The sequence below is a fragment of the Schistocerca americana genome, chromosome 2, assembly GCF_021461395.2.
Source record: "Schistocerca americana isolate TAMUIC-IGC-003095 chromosome 2, iqSchAmer2.1, whole genome shotgun sequence".
Taxonomy (NCBI): Eukaryota; Metazoa; Arthropoda; class Insecta; order Orthoptera; family Acrididae; genus Schistocerca; species Schistocerca americana.
Genome location: NC_060120.1, coordinates 499285273 through 499304684, shown reverse-complemented (window position 1 = coordinate 499304684; position 19412 = coordinate 499285273). Strand labels below are relative to the sequence as shown.

The 19412-nt window shown below is 40.1% G+C and overlaps 3 non-coding genes across 3 annotated transcripts; 2 read left to right on the top strand and 1 right to left on the bottom strand.

Annotated features, from left to right (window-relative positions):
* Positions 1-7685: 7685 nt before the first annotated feature.
* Trnap-agg lies at positions 7686-7757 on the top strand. The gene has a single exon. It is a non-coding gene; the product is annotated as a tRNA-Pro (tRNA).
* A 10777-nt stretch (positions 7758-18534) lies between these two features.
* Trnar-acg lies at positions 18535-18607 on the top strand. The gene has a single exon. It is a non-coding gene; the product is annotated as a tRNA-Arg (tRNA).
* A 691-nt stretch (positions 18608-19298) lies between these two features.
* Trnay-gua lies at positions 19299-19388 on the bottom strand. The gene is given in 2 exon segments: positions 19299-19334; positions 19352-19388. It is a non-coding gene; the product is annotated as a tRNA-Tyr (tRNA).
* Between the last annotated feature and the right edge of the window lie 24 nt (positions 19389-19412).

The window sequence follows — 19412 nt, the reverse complement described above, 5'->3', positions numbered from 1 at the left end:
CGGCAGAGAGAGTGATGCTTACAGCGTCTGCCCGAGATAAGAAGGAAATCTGGCTCCGAGTCCCAGTCAGGCCCTAATTTCGAAGTACCACTATATATCAACAAATAAGTTTTAGACCGACCTATACTCCCTAACTCCACTTCCTACGTATCCACATGAGCTCCAGTTTCTCTGAATTTCTCGTCCACATCATTTCATGGGAAAAAGTAATATTTTACCAGTCTCTACATGGAATGAACGCTCTCGGAAGTTGTACAGTGAACCCTCCATGATAAAATGCAACACCAATATACCTGAAAGTAATTGGGCAGGAATACATCACTCTAAAAGTCATTCACTTAGAGGGTGTTATTGCACCCCTTGCATTGCGTCATGTTTAAGCTTTCCTTCGGATGCTGTCCACGGTTGGTAAAAGTTTTCTCGTTCTTGACTGCTCAGCTCTCCTGTGAGGTAGCGTGGAAATGAAAGGTTGGATTCAGCGTCGCTACGCATTACGTTCCGAAAAATTCCAAGTGCGATCAGATGGGTTCGTGTAAGGAGCAGGTGATTCACTTATGCAAATTTTATCCCTATGAAACAGCGGTCGTCAAACTGCGGCCTGCGGGCCGTATGCGGTCTGAATCAAATGATCGAGTGCTCCACGATTCTCAACTGCATTTTATAACAATATGTTTCTAGCAACTATCAGCAGAATAAAAAAAAAGCTTCAGCTAACGTTAACAGCTTCTTTTTAAACTTTTATTTTTCTTGCTCAGCAAAAAAAAAGTTACAGAAACGGTATTTTTTAAAATGTGCTAAATTTTAGCTGACGTTGGTGAACTCTGTCGCGAGCAGGGGCAGAGTGGTACGTTGCGTGGTCACTGCAAGGTTAACAGAAGTAAGAGGGGGAATATTTTGTTGTCTGTCTTCCAATGCTGACAACTCACGCGCGTGTGCAAATAGCACGGATCAGCTGCTGTGGTAAACATGTCAAACTGGAAATAACATGGACTCGTGAATGTGCGTTATGCGGACGGTCGTATTTAAAATAATGTTTGTACCAAGTAGTGTGAAAGCAAATCAAAGCTATTGTAATCAATGCAGTGAGTAAAAGATGAATGACATTCAAAGCATTTGGTAAAAATTTGTGATCGTGTCTCATATTGCAACTGCTGCTGATAATTAATATAATGTACTAATTCATGTATATTGCCAATTAATAGTAAGATTGTAGGGGAAGGCGTAGTAGAGTGGCCAGGACGAGAAAAGTGGCTATTCGATACATTTTGATCTGAATTACACTGCTGCTTGCCAATACGTGGTTAGACGAGTTCCAACAGACTTCGCCTTTGATGCCGGTGAGACTGACAGAGGAGGCTTGTCCCGTTGTTTGTTTTGTTTCTGTTGATCCATCGAGGACATGGGACAGTGGTTGGTCAAATATTTAGCAATGAAATTCTTCAAACAGCTGTGCAATTGAGATATTTTATTTTCGCTACCAGTTTCGGCAATCCGTTGTGTCATCTTCACGCCCCATATGCACTTCTCAAAAATAATCGATCTTGGCATACTGGCAGTCGCAGTCAAGTCTTCGAAGGAAGTTGACTCGCATTCGTGAGGACGACGGTTCAATCCCGCGTCCGGCCATCCTGATTTAGGTTTTCCGTGATTTCCCTAAATCGCTCCAGGGAAATGCTGGGATGGTTCCTTTGAAAGGGCACGGCCGACTTCCTTCCCCATCCTTCCCTAATCCGATGAGACCGATGACCTCGCTGTTTGGTCTCTTCCCCCAAACAACCCAACCCAACCATCTTCGAAGGAAGCAATTTAGCTACGAGTTCACAACATCCAGAAACATATGGCCCAGTATGCCAACATCGATTATTTTTGAGAGGTGCATGTGGGGCCTGAAGATGGCATAATGAATTGCCGATACTAGTAGCGAAAATAAAATAACATCTCAACTGCACGGCTGTTTGGGGAATTTCACTGTTAAATATTAATTATTTGTTTTGAGACGTCTGACGTAAGAGAAGTCATTTATATTATTTTCGTTGCCTCTCTTGTATGAAGAGCAATAATATGTACAATATTAAAGTTTAAACAACGTCTTTTGGCCTACATATGCAAGTCATTGTCATTTATTTCAGTTTCTTCTGTGCATCACTTTTGCCGATATGGCGTCCGATCTGGAAAAGTGGCCACACTATTAATTGGAAAAGTGGCAAAGGTGTTAATCCCAGTAGGAGTTAGTCAGCTCCATAAAACACACAAAATATTACAGATCAGAGTGACTTTTACATCCCTTTGGATAAGTCCCTGCAGTCGCGCTATTCATCTGTGTCCTCGGTGGCTCGAATGGCTAGAGCGTCTGCCGTGTAAGCAGGAGATCCCAGGTTCGAGTCCCGGTCGGGGCACACATTTTTAGCTGTCCCCATCGAGGTATGCCAGCAACACCTGTCGGCAGCTGAGGGTCTCAATTATCATTTAATAAAGTTATGTTATGAAAAACCGTCATTGTTCTGTTGTTTGGACTAATACAACACCCCGATGCACAACGGCATGCTGCAGCCGCTTGGTATTCTTTCAGATAGAAGGGCGTGAAAATGGCTAGAATGTTTGCCCGGAAATGAGAATAACAGATAGGGTACCCTGTTGCAACGGTACTGTCAACAGCACCCGCTGCTATTCTTTTTCACTTAAAATATTTGGTACGATACATTCTAACATGTAGATTCACAATGTTTTGGTGGTAAACTCTATCAATAACATTGATTTGGTGAAACCTGAATTTCTCTTTGAGTGGTCACTACATCCCCTCCTCTCCCCCACACCTTCCGATGAGGCCCAACGTGTCGTCCTACAATGTCAATATTGGATCTTAAGCATAAAAGTTTGATGACAGCTATGTACGACGACGATCACTAGCTAAGTGCAGTGCATGCTCTATTTCACACATCTAATGATCAACCTTTCGCCTAACAGTCGAGAAAAACTACTAAATAACCGACTGAAGGTTCATATACTGCTATTATAGGCGTCTGACATGCTTTCAACCATATCGAATTCACCTGCCTCTTTGTTCTGATGGATGGCGGCCCCTGAGTCGTGCACTGGTAACAAGCCGCCTGCGACGACTGTCAGGCGCCAGATTAGCCCTGCACTCCTCAGTAAGCAGGATATTACGCCATTCTCCCGAGACCCACCGCATATTCTCTTGTGTGTCTGGTCCTGACGGCAGAGCGCTGGGACATACGGGGCCTATTCAGTCGTATCTCAGTGCGTCGTCAGCTGAGTGGGATTCATTATGATCGCACGAGTCGTGCCTCTTGACGGCGGTCGTTTGGGGACTCCTCTGTCGGCTGATACACCCAGAGGATAAATTACACGTTTGGAGAATGGAAGACAGTTTCTTACAGTGTATGTCAGCACAGTCGCCGCTACTGGCTTCAGGAAGTCACTGTACTGTCCTGACCTGTTATTCCGTAAGTTCCTACGCAGTATTAAGTGCGTCCTCTAACTTTTTCTCACAGTCTCATCAACAAAGCGAACAACCCTTACATCTTTACTTCCCAGTGGCCATCTATCCGAAAATATTTGCGCTTAATACAATACTCACACTTTCTGAAGGAAACTTTACTTTTTCGCGTCCCGCAAATTAATTTTAAAGTTTTTCAGCCCAATATCGGACATCCACTGCTTTTTTCTTCTCAAGCCGTGAGTCGTCAAGAGTACATCTCGTGTGACAATTAGTACATGTCCAGCTGGACTTCACCACAGTCGTATTTGTTGTCTGGTTCCTCTTTAGGGTCCCATTTAATTATATTTGTTTTTACTGGCGCTACACCTGTTCTGATGCGATTTAGTGTTCTCCAAAGCTTCCAGTTTTATGTATTAACGCTGGGCATCTCTTGTGAGGTGATGTACTTAGGGGGCTAATTAAGCTCGCTACTGAGGAATCTCTTACGGGATTGAAGTCTCCCAGGTCAGCATGAAACACCGTGTAGGCGCTTATTTCAATTTTTCTGCATGTTCATGTGCAATTCTTTGAGATTCAGGGTCTGAAAGCCGCTTTATATAGCTTCCCAAGTGGTCTGGGTTTCATGCATCCTGATGTTAGCTTGCATGTATCATTTAGGATTGACTTTTTTGGGTTGTGCGGATCTGGACCATATGTGGTATGCATATTCCGATGTGAAAAGCATCTAGACACCTGTTTTTAATACAGGGTGAGTCAAAAAGAACTTCACAACTTTGAAATGATATAGAAATTTATTGAGAACTTACAGAATCAGTAGATTTGTCATATTGTAGCAAAAACCACCTCAAGTTTCACGTAAAAGTGTCAACTGTCATGTTGGTTTGATGTGTCTATCATAATTTGTGATGCACTAATCGTCCCACTCGTAACCAGTTTCTCTCCACACACATTGCAACAATCGGATGTAACTTGTGCAGTGGCAGCGTAGATTCCATTTTGCACGTCGGCTTAGCTGTTTGGTAGGGTAGGAACATACACACGACCCTTAACGAAATCCTGGAGAAATTAGTCTAGTGGTTTCAATTCTGGGAAGCGAGGTGGCCACACAATTGGCCCTTCGGGGGCAATCTACCGATCTGGGAAGCAATTATCGACGAAACCTCGAGCTTCTCTGAGGATATGAGGTGGTGTACCGTCTTGCTGGCAGTAAACCATCCCATCTCAATTATCTCCAGCGATCTGTGGAATTAAAAAATTTGCAAGCATATCCAGACACATAATACCAGTGACAGTTTTCTCCATGAAGAAGAATAGGTGATATATCGCAGTGGACAACCCATCTCAACAAATTACCAATGTCAAAAAAATTCACCAACAGCCATGTACTTTAAGATATTTTATTCCCAAGGCTACCGGTTTCGACATTTCTTATAATATCTTCAGGCACCATACGCTTCTACACAAATAAACGAACTTGTATAGCGCCATAAATCATTGGATATCGTGAATTCACTCGTTATACAATTGCTTCATTCGAAATCGTGACAGCAATTGTAATTGTATTCTTGTGATCTTAAAAAGTACACGGTTGTTAGTGAATTTTATTGATACTGACAATTACTTAACCAACCCTTGTCCCCTGGCCATGATGGACCAAGTCCCCTTGGCCATAATGGACCAACAGATATCGTCACAACAAAGTCCTTGTGCCAAGAATAAATTGCAGGCCTACTTGAAGGTTCTTAAGAGTATTCAGTGCGAAATTTACGCCAGCAGTTGTTGGAGAGTTCGTTTCATGAAACACACAGCGAGCCCACTCAGCGCCAGTTATTAGTGAAAGTAGCCATTTTAAATGTGTGCTACACTGGCGATTCTGGTGGCGAAATGGGGTACTGATGCATTATTTGAATGAAACTTAAGGTTGGTTGCTACAAAATGGCACGTCTACCGATTCTGTAAGTTACCTTAATAAATTTCTATATCATTTCAAAGCTATAATGGCCTTTTTGACTCACCCTGTACAAGTGGTCTGGTTCCCCACTAATATTCGCTAGTTTCCTCAAGATGATGTTCACAGCGGCAGCTTTTTAGCATGTTTTCTCCCAGTGACATTTGTATGTCAGTGATCTGTCCAGCAGAATACCCAGATATGTTCGTTTGTCTGTGTGTTCCATATTGGTCCCGTATCATGTGAAGTTCAGTTCCCTGTTCGCCTGATTTGCGCGAAGGTTTCAGATCTAACGTGTTGTCAAGAGGTTTGGTTTCAGGGAATTCTATTGGTTAATATACATTGTTTTCCAGTTTCCCTTCCACTCAAAACACTTTCCTTGTGCAGTAATAGCCAGAGCATCTGCATAAAAGGAATGGGTAGTATAGTCTTCGGAGGAAAGAAATGGTGTAAATGAAACTAATATTTAGGTTACAACTGACAGTGTTACATTACTTTACTTTTATAAATATAAGCATCAAACATGCATGATACGAGCTTTTTTCAATATTACAAAACTTCTTTCATTCTTCAATGACTTATGTATGTTTCAAGGAGGTACCAACGAAAAAAAATTGAGACGCATTCATCGAAGGCTTACGCTTACAGTATACAAGTTTGCTTTTCACAAAAGTGATACTGAGCGATGGAATCAAAGAAACGACTATATAATAAAATTGTTTTGTTTGTCGGTAACACTGTATAAGAAACTCGTTAGTACACTTTGTCAAGGCGTCGTCAATGGAAGAGAGACAGATTAAATTAGAAATAAATTAAATGACACGATATTCAAAGGCAGTCTTCCTTCAATGAATGTTTTAAATGAATGCAACGAAGTGAATCACTGTAGTTCCTCTTACCTGAACATCTGGGAGTAACGAGTGGTGACGTCATGATGTGCAGGTGTGTCAGCAATATATCTTGTGGTCTGATCACTCTCTACTCAGTGCAATACGAAAAAAATACTTCTGCGTCACTGCTTACTTTGCACAGCAGGTTGTGGGAGGTACACGCAATGCAGCGGAAAAATATTTCTCTGCAACTTAAAACACCTGCCACGGCCCCCTGTATTACATATGTGACCGTATACCTGCTCTACTAACACTAAAATCTTTCAGTGAAGACTAAAATGAATAGTTAAATTTTAGCTGCAGTTTATATGACGATGATAACTTGCAATGTTCTAGTTGAAGCGAACGTGACATTTAGAGCTCAACTACGACAGAACATACTATTATGAAACATCTACCGACGGGCACATGTTTTTAATAAATTACATTTACACATTGGGTAACAGAAATAAGAATCAGTTGTTCTAAAAAGGACGTGCGTCTGTAACACTACCGTAAAATCAGGCTCATAAATTACAGGTCGTTCTGGTACACACTGCAACTGGCTGATTGTACAGATTACGGTAACCACAAAAGTGTAAAAATATTTTAACATTTACTTAAACATAATCATTCTATTTTACTAACCTAAGCAAGAACTGCAACAACAAAAAGAAGCGGCGATTTTTATAACCAACAATTGCTTAGAATACCCGTTTCACAAACATAAACAGTGCTTATAAAGTGAATTTTCTGCGATGATGGTAGACTCATTAGCTGAAATTCAATGAGTACGTATTCCAGCTTTCTTTCAGCAAGAACTTGCTGCTGTAAGTCGTCTGATGAGAGATGGGAGAAAAAAACTACGCGTAATAAATTATATCGTACAGTAAATGTTTTTTCCGTATTTTTCGCCACGAGTGGTAATTCGTTGGTTGTAGTCCGACTGACACATACTTTACCTACACAGACAAGTATTACGTGAAGAACATCAGACTTTCAAAGAAGAGAACAGTGTGAACATCATTTCCTGCGTTTTCTGCCGGGGACGTGTATTCTGCGATAGCAGAAACAAATAACACGTAACAGCAGGCCATATTACGGGCGTGCTATGTCGCGCCAGTGCTATACGTTTTAAACAAAGGCTCAGTTTTCGCAATTTAAGCAACGCTCAAAAGAAGATTGTAAGATTAACAGACCTTTCCGATGGATGTACAATATCTGCAATTCGATAAAGCCTCGTCGATGGACACTGGAAAAAACGTATTCACAGTGAACACTATCGTTCAGTAGAATTAGTAACCCATTAACAGCACAAAGTCACATATTAATATTACAATTTGAGGCATTCATTAATTTTATGCCTGACACGTACTCTTCTACCTATACAAAATAAGGTATACCAACTGGCTCGTTGGTCTAGGGGTATGATTCTCGCTTAGGGTGCGAGAGGTCCCGGGTTCAAATCCCGGACGAGCCCTTCATTTTTTTCCCCTCTATTTCGCTTTGGTTATTTGTCTCCTCCAACTGTCGCAAAATATTCAATATCATGTTACTTGATGGATTGAATACATCACTGCTAGCGATCAAAGGCTAAGCTGTGTGTCCAGCACAGCTATTTAAAATGGTCGACAATAAAGGAAATTACTTGTGTTCCGAACGTCCAGCGAGGTATTTTACAGTTAAATACCAGTCACAGAATTGCTCAGAAAGTAGATCGATTTCTGCTAGTATTCTCTATCGGGAGATTTGAAATCCTCCTTCCCATACGTGCATATAAGCTTAATCAAGTAGTCAACTGCTTCTTTCTTTAGAGATGTACCGATGATACTGAGCGCTCCAGCAGACCGTTAAATCCAAAAATTGGTAGTGAGCATTTTATACATATAATGTACTCCCAAGACGCTGAATGTATGTACTAGAAATTCAAAAAGTCACCCTTCCTCATGAGATCATGAAATACCTATGCTGCATCATACCTACTCGACTACAAAGTGCTGATTAATCGAACTGCAACCCAACACGTGACTGGCGATATGTGAAGCTGGCCGCAGAAGCAGAAGATGATGTGCGTGACATAACAACACGTCCAGGATTCCTATTACTATAGTTTTCCTCACGCACACAAATTAGGTAAGCGAAGGATTTCGAATTTCGTGGCGTTAATGGTCTGAAATATCTACTGTCTCATACAAAATTTCAATGAAATGTACTTTACCACCAAATATCTGATTTCTACAAGCTCCTCTAACCCAGAGGGCCGCTTCAAATGAACTCTGGAAAAGAAAGCCGTACAAAAACAAGTTTGTATTATGGTTTCCCTATAATATGTAACTAACAGTGCAGATCAACTTGTGTCTGGGCGCTAATTTCTGTGCCTATGCATGCCTTAATATCTTATCAAAATTTATTGAGATTTCGGGACAGGTCGGGCGATTATATTTGGTATTGAAGTTATTGAAGACAACTGCATATCATCAGCATACGAGATCGAATGTTTGCATATTGTTTTATGACCTTATTTTCGTTTTCTTTGCATGCTGTATTTTTAAACTTAAGAGGTGAGGAGATAAAGTCTAAATTTTAAAATTTAGAGAAGAAGAAGAAGGAGCGGGAGATTTCAAGTTGGGTGAACCAGTCACATTTCTTTGACGAACTTTTTACACAAAATTCTTGTCTTTGCTCTCTGACTTGTCTTCACAACATATATGGCGTATTTTACTAAGTTCGAGTTTAAAACGGCACATACTGCCCCTAGACTATTTATGAGTTTTGATGACTATGCAGTTAAGCACACAGCGTGCAACATATCAGCTATCCAGAAATCATCTACATCTCGACTGATTCTTCCGCAGCACCTGCCAACCTAGTTATATGCATCCTTGACACCGGATCATATGGTCTGTTTGATGCAAAATTTCGTTACCTGCTGTTGAGACGAAGACGAAATTAAACGCCAAAAAGTTGGCTGTAACATCATTTTTGTTTATTTGGCTAGAAGAAATCCGTGAGTCTCATTCTTCCTGTTCTATTTAAAGAAATTTAGGGGTATGACGCATTCTGGTTCACACCAGTCCCAGATTTCTCTAGGTCTTCCAGTATTCCTTGGACCCACAGGCTTGTGAACTAATTTAATTATTCTGCTAGTTCCCACATTTCCATGTTTCTTCCACTTCCTTTAACCATCTTTTATTTTGATACTGATGTGAAAACTGAATGAAAAATACTGCCTGGATTCCTTTTTTTTAAAATTAATGATGACCTGTTTCACTCTGACTACCTGATCGTCTTCTGATACAGTGCTGCATTAGTTTACCACTAGCAGCGGCAGATCTGATGGTGGTCTGCTACCCAGATCGACAGCGGCCGTCGTCGTCATGAGTTTCCAGCAACAGGCATATCGGTCCAGTCCTCGCCACATTTTTCAACAGTCATCTAGCCCTTTGTTTTCCTCATGGTCGTTTCCCTCGCTTCTCCATTTCATGTTACGTTCTTGGGAATCCTCTTATTTTCGACTTTTTGTAAGTGCCCACACCATGTTATCCTTTATGTTTCTATCCAGTTCTGCAAGGGTAACTCTTTTACTATTTCCCTTACCCTTTCATTCCTCATACTATCTCTCCTTGTTACTCCTATCCTACCTCTGAAGAAATTCATTTCACATGTCTTTATTATCCATGCTTCAGATGCACAGGTCGGTAACAGGGATGTTGTAACTTCCATATATAACTTCTTTGCTTTTCTGTGGGACGTCTTCGGTCCAAAACAGGCCCCTAACACTTCGCAGGGATGATTCTGCTGGTCTCCCAAGCTCACTGATCTCTTCCTCATTTCTTCAATTTTCCCCAAGTACTTTGACACTTTCCACCTCCTTTAGTTGTTCATCTCCAATACTTTTCCCACTTTCTAATTATAACCATGATCTGACATTTGTTTACATTAAATTTCATTCCATACCGTCTCTTAATTTCTTCCCAAGCATTCAGCTGTTCTTGAATCTCCTCCTCCCTATTTTCCCAGCTCATCAATTCATACCGAGGGGGGGGGGGGGGGGGGGTGTAGCATAGCGGTTAGCTCATTGGATTCGCATTTGGGAGGACGATGGTTCAAACTCGCATCCAACCACCATTTTTTAGTTCCTGTGATTTCCCTAAATCGCTTAAGGCAAATGCCAGGATGGTTCCTTCAAAAGAGCACAGCCATTTCCTTCTCTATCCTTCCCTAGTACGAGCTTGTGTTCAGTCTCTAATGACCTCGTTGTCGAAGGGACGTTGAACGCTAATATCCTCCTCCTCTTTTTCTGCAACCTTGGTCGTTATATCACCCAAGACTGCAATGAAGAGGAGAGGTGATAATGCACTGTCCTGTTTCACATCACTTGTTGGCTGGAACCAAACTGTCCTTTCATTTCCCACTTTCACACAACTCAGACTTCCACCATACATCTCCTCTTCTCTGTTTCTTGTCTCTTTTTCCACTTCTTTTCTAATGCTTCCCAGACCCTTGATCTACAGACGCTATCAAATGTCTTTTATATATTGAGAAAGGTCATCTCCTGGTGTTCTTCCTTGGCTTCCTTTTCTTTCAGTTTCCACACTCTAACATACTCTAATTCCCCTTTAGTGGTTCTCTGTCGTCTTCCATTCCTTCACTATTATCGTGCTCATCACCAGCAGCCAGTGATCACTACCCACTGTCTCAGATGGTAGTGATTTTATATCCGTTAAAGTCCTTTTCGTTTCCCAATCATACAGCATGTAGTCCACCAAAGATTTTTATGCCAGATTGCTGCTGACCATGTAACTTTGTCTCTCTTCTTCTGAAACCATGATGGATCTATCACTTAACTATTTCTCTTGCAGAAATACATCAATCTCTTTCCTTCTTCATTTATGCTGTACATGGTAGGGGTAAAATTTGTTTATTGTGTTCTGCTTCCATCATTTTAACTTAGCCTCAGGCAGTGGCACGAGCAGTTATGTAAACTACTCTGTAGTATGTGTAGTCAGCTCCCACGTTATTATGCTGAGCTAGGGACGCAACCACAGTATTGCTGGGTGGGAGACGCCAACTTTCTGCCACAACCCCGCCAATGGGAGGATCGGGTGCCATCACATGGGGCGATCCAGGTGGTGTTCTCCATTATTATGAAAACGAAAGTACTGTTTACCGGGAAATGGCGTCAACTACGATGTCAAAAATTCTGAACTCTTCTCTTACTTGTTCACCTATCTTGTAACAGTATATCTTTTGATCGTAAATTAAACTCTGCCGCCTCTATATGGCTTCCAACCTTTTTCGTCACTACCCTTGTTTCGTATCTATAAAGAAGTACTGGTATAGCTGTCACTTTGTCTCTTTTAGTGGAGTTTCTGTAGTTCTTTTTCCCTTTCAGATTGTGTTTAAATGATCGACACGAAGCTTGGAAACATTTAGAATTCTAACTAATACAGCAGACTAAATAGTTACATTGAAAAAATTGTTAGACAAGTTCATTAAAAATACATATTTTTAATCCATGTCGGTATTTTCCTATTAATGAGGTAACTAGGTTTTTTTAAAAATTTAAGTGGACTATAGTACGTTCCCGATCTCGTTTAGTTTATGACTAGAGTTTTCAGCCTGGCTTCTGTGTCCTCTACAACTAAAAGTTGAAAAGCAAACAATTGTCATATGCCAAATGTAAATACAACCCTTCTTTGAGGTATTTCATCATCAGTGTAGAACAATACATAGAAGATTAAAAAAAACTTGTGGTTTGTACATTTCAGTAAAGCACTCGGTTGCATCAAACACTAGTCGTCAGTTAGCGTGTAGTGACAATAACAAAGAATCCAAGGTTGTTACTGAGGGACCAGTAGGGAACAAATTTTGAAGTCTCACACAAAGAAACTGAAATACTTACGAATAGTGACAGAAATATTTGTATGTTATAAGCAACATTTCAATTCGCTGTTGCACAATGTATTTCTTTTATGAAGTACATTTCCATCACGTATTTGTATCTGCACAAGAGAGGAATTTTAAGAAGTATACAGAGATATTATTATATGACTCATGAAAGGTTTGGATATTTTGACTGGCCCTTGGTTAACTAACAGCAAATTCAACATTAAGCGTACGTTACAGCTATGAATGCACTTGGCACAGTCACAACAGTAGCGACGACGACGGCAACTAAGCGCAAAAGGTCGATGTTAAATCGTACTCAATCCAACATCTTTGAAATAACACCAGAGGGGGGGAGGACTCTTCAGACTCGTGACTTGCAGTTCTCGCGCAGCACTTCCACCCTTTATTCAACACCACACCGTGGGAAACGCCAGTACCGGTCACCACTTCCTTTAGCAAAAACGAACACAGGCCGTTAAGTCACTGCATAGGGGTGGTAGGTGGCGAGGCAGAGTGTGGGAAACTACTTGTTACAACGCCGCGCAGCCTGCTGCCGGTGTTCCACAGCTGGCCTACTGCTGCTCCATCACGACGGTGACAGTTTAAAACGGTGAATATCTCCACCCATCACCGTTAATTGTGAATTAATTTTTTTCTTGATACAAAAGCTTTAATTCGTATTTTACGGCAAAACTGCTTTAAGCAAACATTTTCCTTACTGGTTCAGACATAATCACTCGCCTAGAAAGGAAACAATTCCATTCTTATTCTGGGAATTATTCCCTGTTACACACATTTTTTGTCCTGGAAATTGCACCGTACGTCAGATCAGTCAAATAGTGTAGCACTACCACAGGTTCTCTCACTACTGTCTACGTGAAACACTTTTTACTCGACAAAGCGAACCCTGAACTCTGCGATAGCGGGAGCTAAACTGGTCACGTGTTTCGGTAGCTGTGCTTGAAGCGCGGCGGACTGCTAACCAAAGGTGCCCAGTCCGATTCCCGGCCAGGTCAGAGATTTTCTTCGCTCGGGGATTGAATGTTGTGTTGTCCTTCCGTTCGTGTCGTCATAATTGACATTCTCCACATGAGATGGATGTATGGGCACGTCCCAAAGCCAATAAAAAAAAATCGGTCACGTGTCTAGGTGGAGTTGCGCGTTCCAGTTCAAAGCGGCGCGCTTTGTTACATAGCAGTGCAAGTATGGAATGTGGTGGGGGAAAATCCTTTTGTGGTTACCTGCTGTTAACGTCAATAAATTTATTGGCGACGGTGAAGAGAAAGTAATGACAGTGCTGACGCAAATGGTGCGGAACATGCAAATAAATAAAAGCTTTGCGGAAACTTAACAGTTTCTATTGCATTAAACTGGACTTGTAAGGAAACGCTGAGAAAAATTATTTTGTCTTTGGGATTCGATGCCAGAACAAACGAGTTATTTGTGTAAACGAGACGGTTCAGTTTCAAAAGAGGCATACTATGTTAATTTTTTACGTAAAAATTTGGCATCAGATTCAAAGTGGATGGTGGTTAATTCACATGAAACGTGGTTTGACACACATTACACTGTGAATAAACGCTGCGAAAGTGTGCAAGGAGTTCTCTGAAACAACAGTGCTGGTCAGTGTTTAATTACTACACTTTGCGTGGCATTGCCGAATAGATATGTAGCGTAATAACCCATTCGCGGTTAAAACTCTTTGTACCCTGTTCTAAAAATACAAGCTCAAAGACTGTCTGCCGTCGTCGTCAATATTACACTTTCATATTAAAGGAGGTCGATCGGTTTTGACAATCAATTTGGCCGCACGCATGAGTCCCAATCGAGAAACCAAATGCTTGCAATAATAGTTCTCATACAATTATTTGTGAAAAACATATTTCCTAGAAGTAAGACGTTATAGAAATATGTTTTCACAACAATATATATCGCATTTGGTTTAACTCGTCTTATACCTAAAGAAAGAATAAGATACATTATGCTGAAAGGAAATCCAGGCACCATCCTCTGCCTCTAGCTTGCCGAGATTCCACTTGGACCCTGAGATAAATAAAACAAAATCCAAATGAGATATAAAGGAGCATCACTTAAACCAATTCTCCTAATGGGACTGCAGCCATATGGAAGATCATTTTGTGAAGAATGTGATCGACGCAGCGTGTGTTAGCAGTGTTTATTGAATCTTGTTTAGCGGTATGCACACGTTTGCTCTGACAGTCAGCTGACAAATGAGTGAGCGGCGCTTTGTTAGAGATTTCACTCACTTTGTGACGAAGTTTCAAATCTATTGGTTTTTGAAACAGCTTACAGTTCTGACTTAGTAGAGAAAGTCGGCGGATGATCAACTGTGCGGGCAAAGTTACTACCTACTATTGCTACTAATCAGCGCATGTGTGTGAATATTAGACTTAAAAAAAAATCTGATAAAAATAATGTTAGACTCACAGGGTGTGGTACCTGGTAAAAATGTCCAGGCGGAAGTGTTTACTTAATGAAACGTTACAGAAAAAATTTCCATTTCTTAAAGGAAATGATATATATGACCTGCCAGGTTAGCCGAGAGCGCTAATGCGCTGCTTCCTGGACTCTGATTGGCGCGCCGGCCCCGGATCGAATCCGCCCGGCGGATTAACGACGCGGGCCGATGTGCCGGCCAGCCAGGACGTGGTTTTTAGGCGGTTTTCCACATCCCCCTAGGTGAATCCTGGGCTGGTCCCCACGTCCCGCCTTAGTTACACGACTCGTAGACATCTGAACACGTTTGCACTATTCTCTGGATTACACTAGACGCAGACAGCTGGGGTACACTCATTTCGTCCTGGGGCGTACGGGGTGGCGACACGAAGGCCATCCGGCCCATACCTTAACATTGCCAAATCCGTACCTAACCACGTCGACCATGCGCAACCGCGGGATAAAGGCACAAGAGATCGATAGATAGGAAGAAAGAAAGAAAATTACATAAATGATAGAACTGAGTGTACGGTATGCAGATCGGTTTTTATCAGTAGGTAACAACGGGAGAGGCGACATAAAGATCGTCTTCAAAAGAAGCACAAGGAAGTGTCACTGGCGTCTACAAGTAGCAAGAAGATGAATTCGTTTTTTACCAGAAACACTCCAGGAATACCGGATTTAAAACTGGCTGCTAAAGAAGCTATGTTTGCGTATCATGGCGTCTGTCACAACCACATACAGCTTTCGAACAAATGTCTGTAGTACTACTTTGATCCATAAGCTTTTCGACAGGCCTAAATACTGTTGTGTTAGAACTAAAAGTGAAGCAGTTGTTGTTAATGTGTTTGCCACCCATGCTTTTACAGTAATAGTTAATGCATTACAAAAAGCCCATCAAATCACAAAGCAATGGAAATGATTTCATTAATGGTTCGACATAACATCCCTGGTTTCGGCGTAAACATCAAAATACTGGATATTAGCGATGTACCAAACGAAACAGGTGATACACAAATTAAATTTATTGGGAAAATTTGGGCAGAATATGGTATAATGGACAAAGTGATTTGTATACAATGCAGATACAAATATTGTGACTTCGTCCAAAATTTACAAATATTTTGAAACATATGCAGTCAGAGACAGCGTGTTTAAAAGAATTCTGTGAGTTTACTGATGTGGAATACAAGTCCTTGCTAAACAACACCAAAACACCATAGCTGTCTCTTCTTTCTGCGCAGAATAGGGTTCTGGATACGTTTTTGAAGGGCTTGTGTCATACCTTTTGTTCATTAACAATTATTCTAAAATTTAGCTTAATTTCTTCTCTAACAGCCCTTCGCCATTTGATTAAGATTTTTAGTAAATCAGAATTTTTGTTGCCACCATTAAACAAATTGAGAGTGAATATATCTCCTTCACTGAAACTTTTAATCTGACTGACAATCTTACACAAAAGTTAATTTTTAGAAAGTTTAAGAGTTTTATAAAAACAGCAGTACAGAAGGATTTATTACAGAAAAAGAGTTCTTCAAATTATTCGATACATTTTTTGACGACTGTGTGAATTACATAAAAAATGGACCTCAGGTCACTATTCAGACATTCAGGATCTATCTTGGATCCGTTGCGACAGTCTACTGCACTGGACTCCTCTTAGGTTTTTGTCTCAATGAGATATTCCTCTGTCTGCTTTAAATGAGAATTCATTATTTGAGGAGTTGGAACATAATGAACAGAATATCAAAGACTGGGTAATGAAGAAAGTGCTTCTTGACGAAAGCTGGACTGTGATATTTAAAAAATGTGAATTTTGTAAATGTTACAGTGGAAAATGTAGCGAAAATTGTTAGTTTTGTGTTGTGTATGCCGGGCACATATCCTGCAGTAGGAAGGGTGCTCAGTTTCATTGATATGTACTGGCATGATGAAAAATGTAATCTTAGTTTTGATGCAATGACAGCTATAATTGTGAAAACTCAATTCAAATCTTGCACAGAACTATAATTATCTTACTTCTAACAGGGAACAGCTAGAATCAATTCATTCTTCTGATAAATATAGCAAAGATAAAGTTTAGGATTAAATTTATAATCTGTATCTGATTGCTGAGTAGTAACATTGCATAGCTTTTATGATAAACAAATTTTACCTATTTAAATTAGTAACTGACTGAATGCTGCAGAAAATGTATGCCGGTTATTATAATAAAAAGTATGTATCACTTTTTTATTTTCAAAGAAAAGAATTTCATTTGTGTGTACTGCACTTAAACCTATTCCAATTAACAAAATGCAAACACATTCTTGCTATGGGATTCTCAGGTGTTACCTCATCATCATAAGCCTATGATCAATTTCAAAAATATCACAGTTACTGACAAGAAAGGTAAGTGTAACTATAGTAGGCCTAATTCAGTTAAGTATTAAGTATTAGCACAAGTGTCCCAGTTTTTTCTCTCTGAAATCTGCTCAGCCTAACCAAGAACATTACTGAATAGTTTAGTAGTCCTAATGTTTCAAAACTAAGTCTATAATGAATAAGGAACCCTATAACTCACTCCATGAGCAGATGCAGTGTGCCGGATATAAACACATTCCGCACTACTTGATCGCTCGCAGCTGTCTCTGTATTCAGCCTATGGTAAATAGAGTTTTTCTGTTCGTTCCGAAAGCTTTTCGCTATTGGGTAGCACAAGACAGATAATATGCTCAAAACTGACATTAGTCAACGGTAATAACGTAACAGGGTGCAGTCATACGCTGCCACATAAAAATTAATTCTTAACAATTATTAAAAATACCTTTTCAAATAAATCGCTTTCTATCTGCTGCAAAAAGAATGGGTTTTGTTTACAGAGGAATATTTTCCGTTGTTTTGTTTGTGTTTGGAAATGTTGTACCCTATTATAGCAAGAAAAAGGTGTTTTGTTTGCAAACGAATACCGGTATTATAGTGTTGAACACAGAAATTTGTTATCGGGTAACACGAAACATCCTCATAACAAAATTAATTTTCTCTTGAAAGCGTTCGATTTAAACGTACAGTAAGTAGAAAAAAAAGAACTTACGCAACTAGCACAAACACGAAGAATGAAACACTCATCTTGAGTTTGAAGCTCTTTTGTCCGTGTTTGCTTCCAAAAAAGATTTGTCTCTGGAGAGGGTCCACCTTGAGCAAAACACAATTTTCCTTTTTATTTCCCAGACAATTTTCGCTGAAGTTTCAGCATCATCAGTGGTTTTTTTTATTAACACACACAAACACACACACACACACACACACACACACACACACACATGCACTATTACACATAGACATACTATTAGTTAATGGTAGACTCAACTATAACATGCCCAGACGTAAAATTTCGAAGTAAATGGTTTTTCTACATTAAGTTCCATATGACAGCAAATGACAAACTGTGAAACAAAACAACTCCATTGAACAACATAAAAATTCAGGAAATCCACAGCATTTGGTAACAATGTATATATACAAAATTATCTGTTTTTCAAATATGTAAATACTGTCTCAAAAACTTAAATCTGTATATGTACAACCAGTAAAGAGCATTTTCCTTGTTTCATAGAAAGATAGTAAAAAAATCAACAGATGATGCAGAAACTTCAGCAAAACATGTCGCAGAAATCAGAAGAAAAATTGTGTTTTGTTCAAGACGGACACTCTCCAAAAATAAATCAAGAAGTAGTTGTAACGTTATCATGAGATAACAATGTCTTCTGGTATGCGTTCAGTGACTTATTTAGAATCCTAGTCTTAGTCTGCAGAACCACACAGGAATACTAATGGTTGAGACTTTCATGATAAATAACTATGAACTTGTAAAATTAAGAAAACTACAATTGATATAATAGCTGTCATGATTCCCAACATACGCAACTGGCCCTGTGGCGCAATGGATAACGCGTCTGACTACGGATCAGAAGATTCCAGGTTCGAATCCTGGCAGGGTCGTTTATTTTTACACAACTAAAACTAATATTTTGTGTACATATTAACAAAAATTTTTTGTATTTCATTCTTTTGCAGCGCTTTTTTGCGTGATGTGAGATTTTATCCTTATTTCTTCCTGATACTAAAAGAAATCACATTACCGATCCCTTCAAACAGAAACTGCTTTACAGGGTGACATGATGATAACGCGAAAATTGCACAAGTGTTAAGTGTAGGTAATTTCGCTGAGCTCGATGACTGAGAAGATAGGTATTCAAATGAGAAAGTCTTACGATTCCTTCGCCGCCGCCGCCCCCCACCAAAAAAACGTGTCTATGCGAATTTATTGCGACTAGCCTGACACTGCTCAAAGCCAAGTACCCCGCTGTACTACTTAACGATATTTCTACTTGCTTCTACAATAGGAAAGTCAGACTAGCACTATAAATCACCTGTGACATCTGTTTTCAGTTACTCTTAGGGCTACTGAATTTTAGTATAATATTTATGGGAAACTACTAAGGACATACTAAGGAAGAAAATGGAGTTCTATATACAATTTGCCGAATTAATAACTCATGAATAAGACACTAAACATGAGAAGTGCTTGTTAATAGCAATAATTTGAATCAGGAATCGATTTGTGACTGAGTTGCATTGAATTATACACTGCGCGTCAATAGTCCTTCCGACCTATGGCTATAAAAATATTTCCTCCGGGCCGGATTCGAACCAGCGACCTATGGATTTCTGCTTATAGAACCTCTACAGTCCACCGCTCTACCAACTGAGCTACCAGAGGAACCCGGTAACGATTTCCGCCATC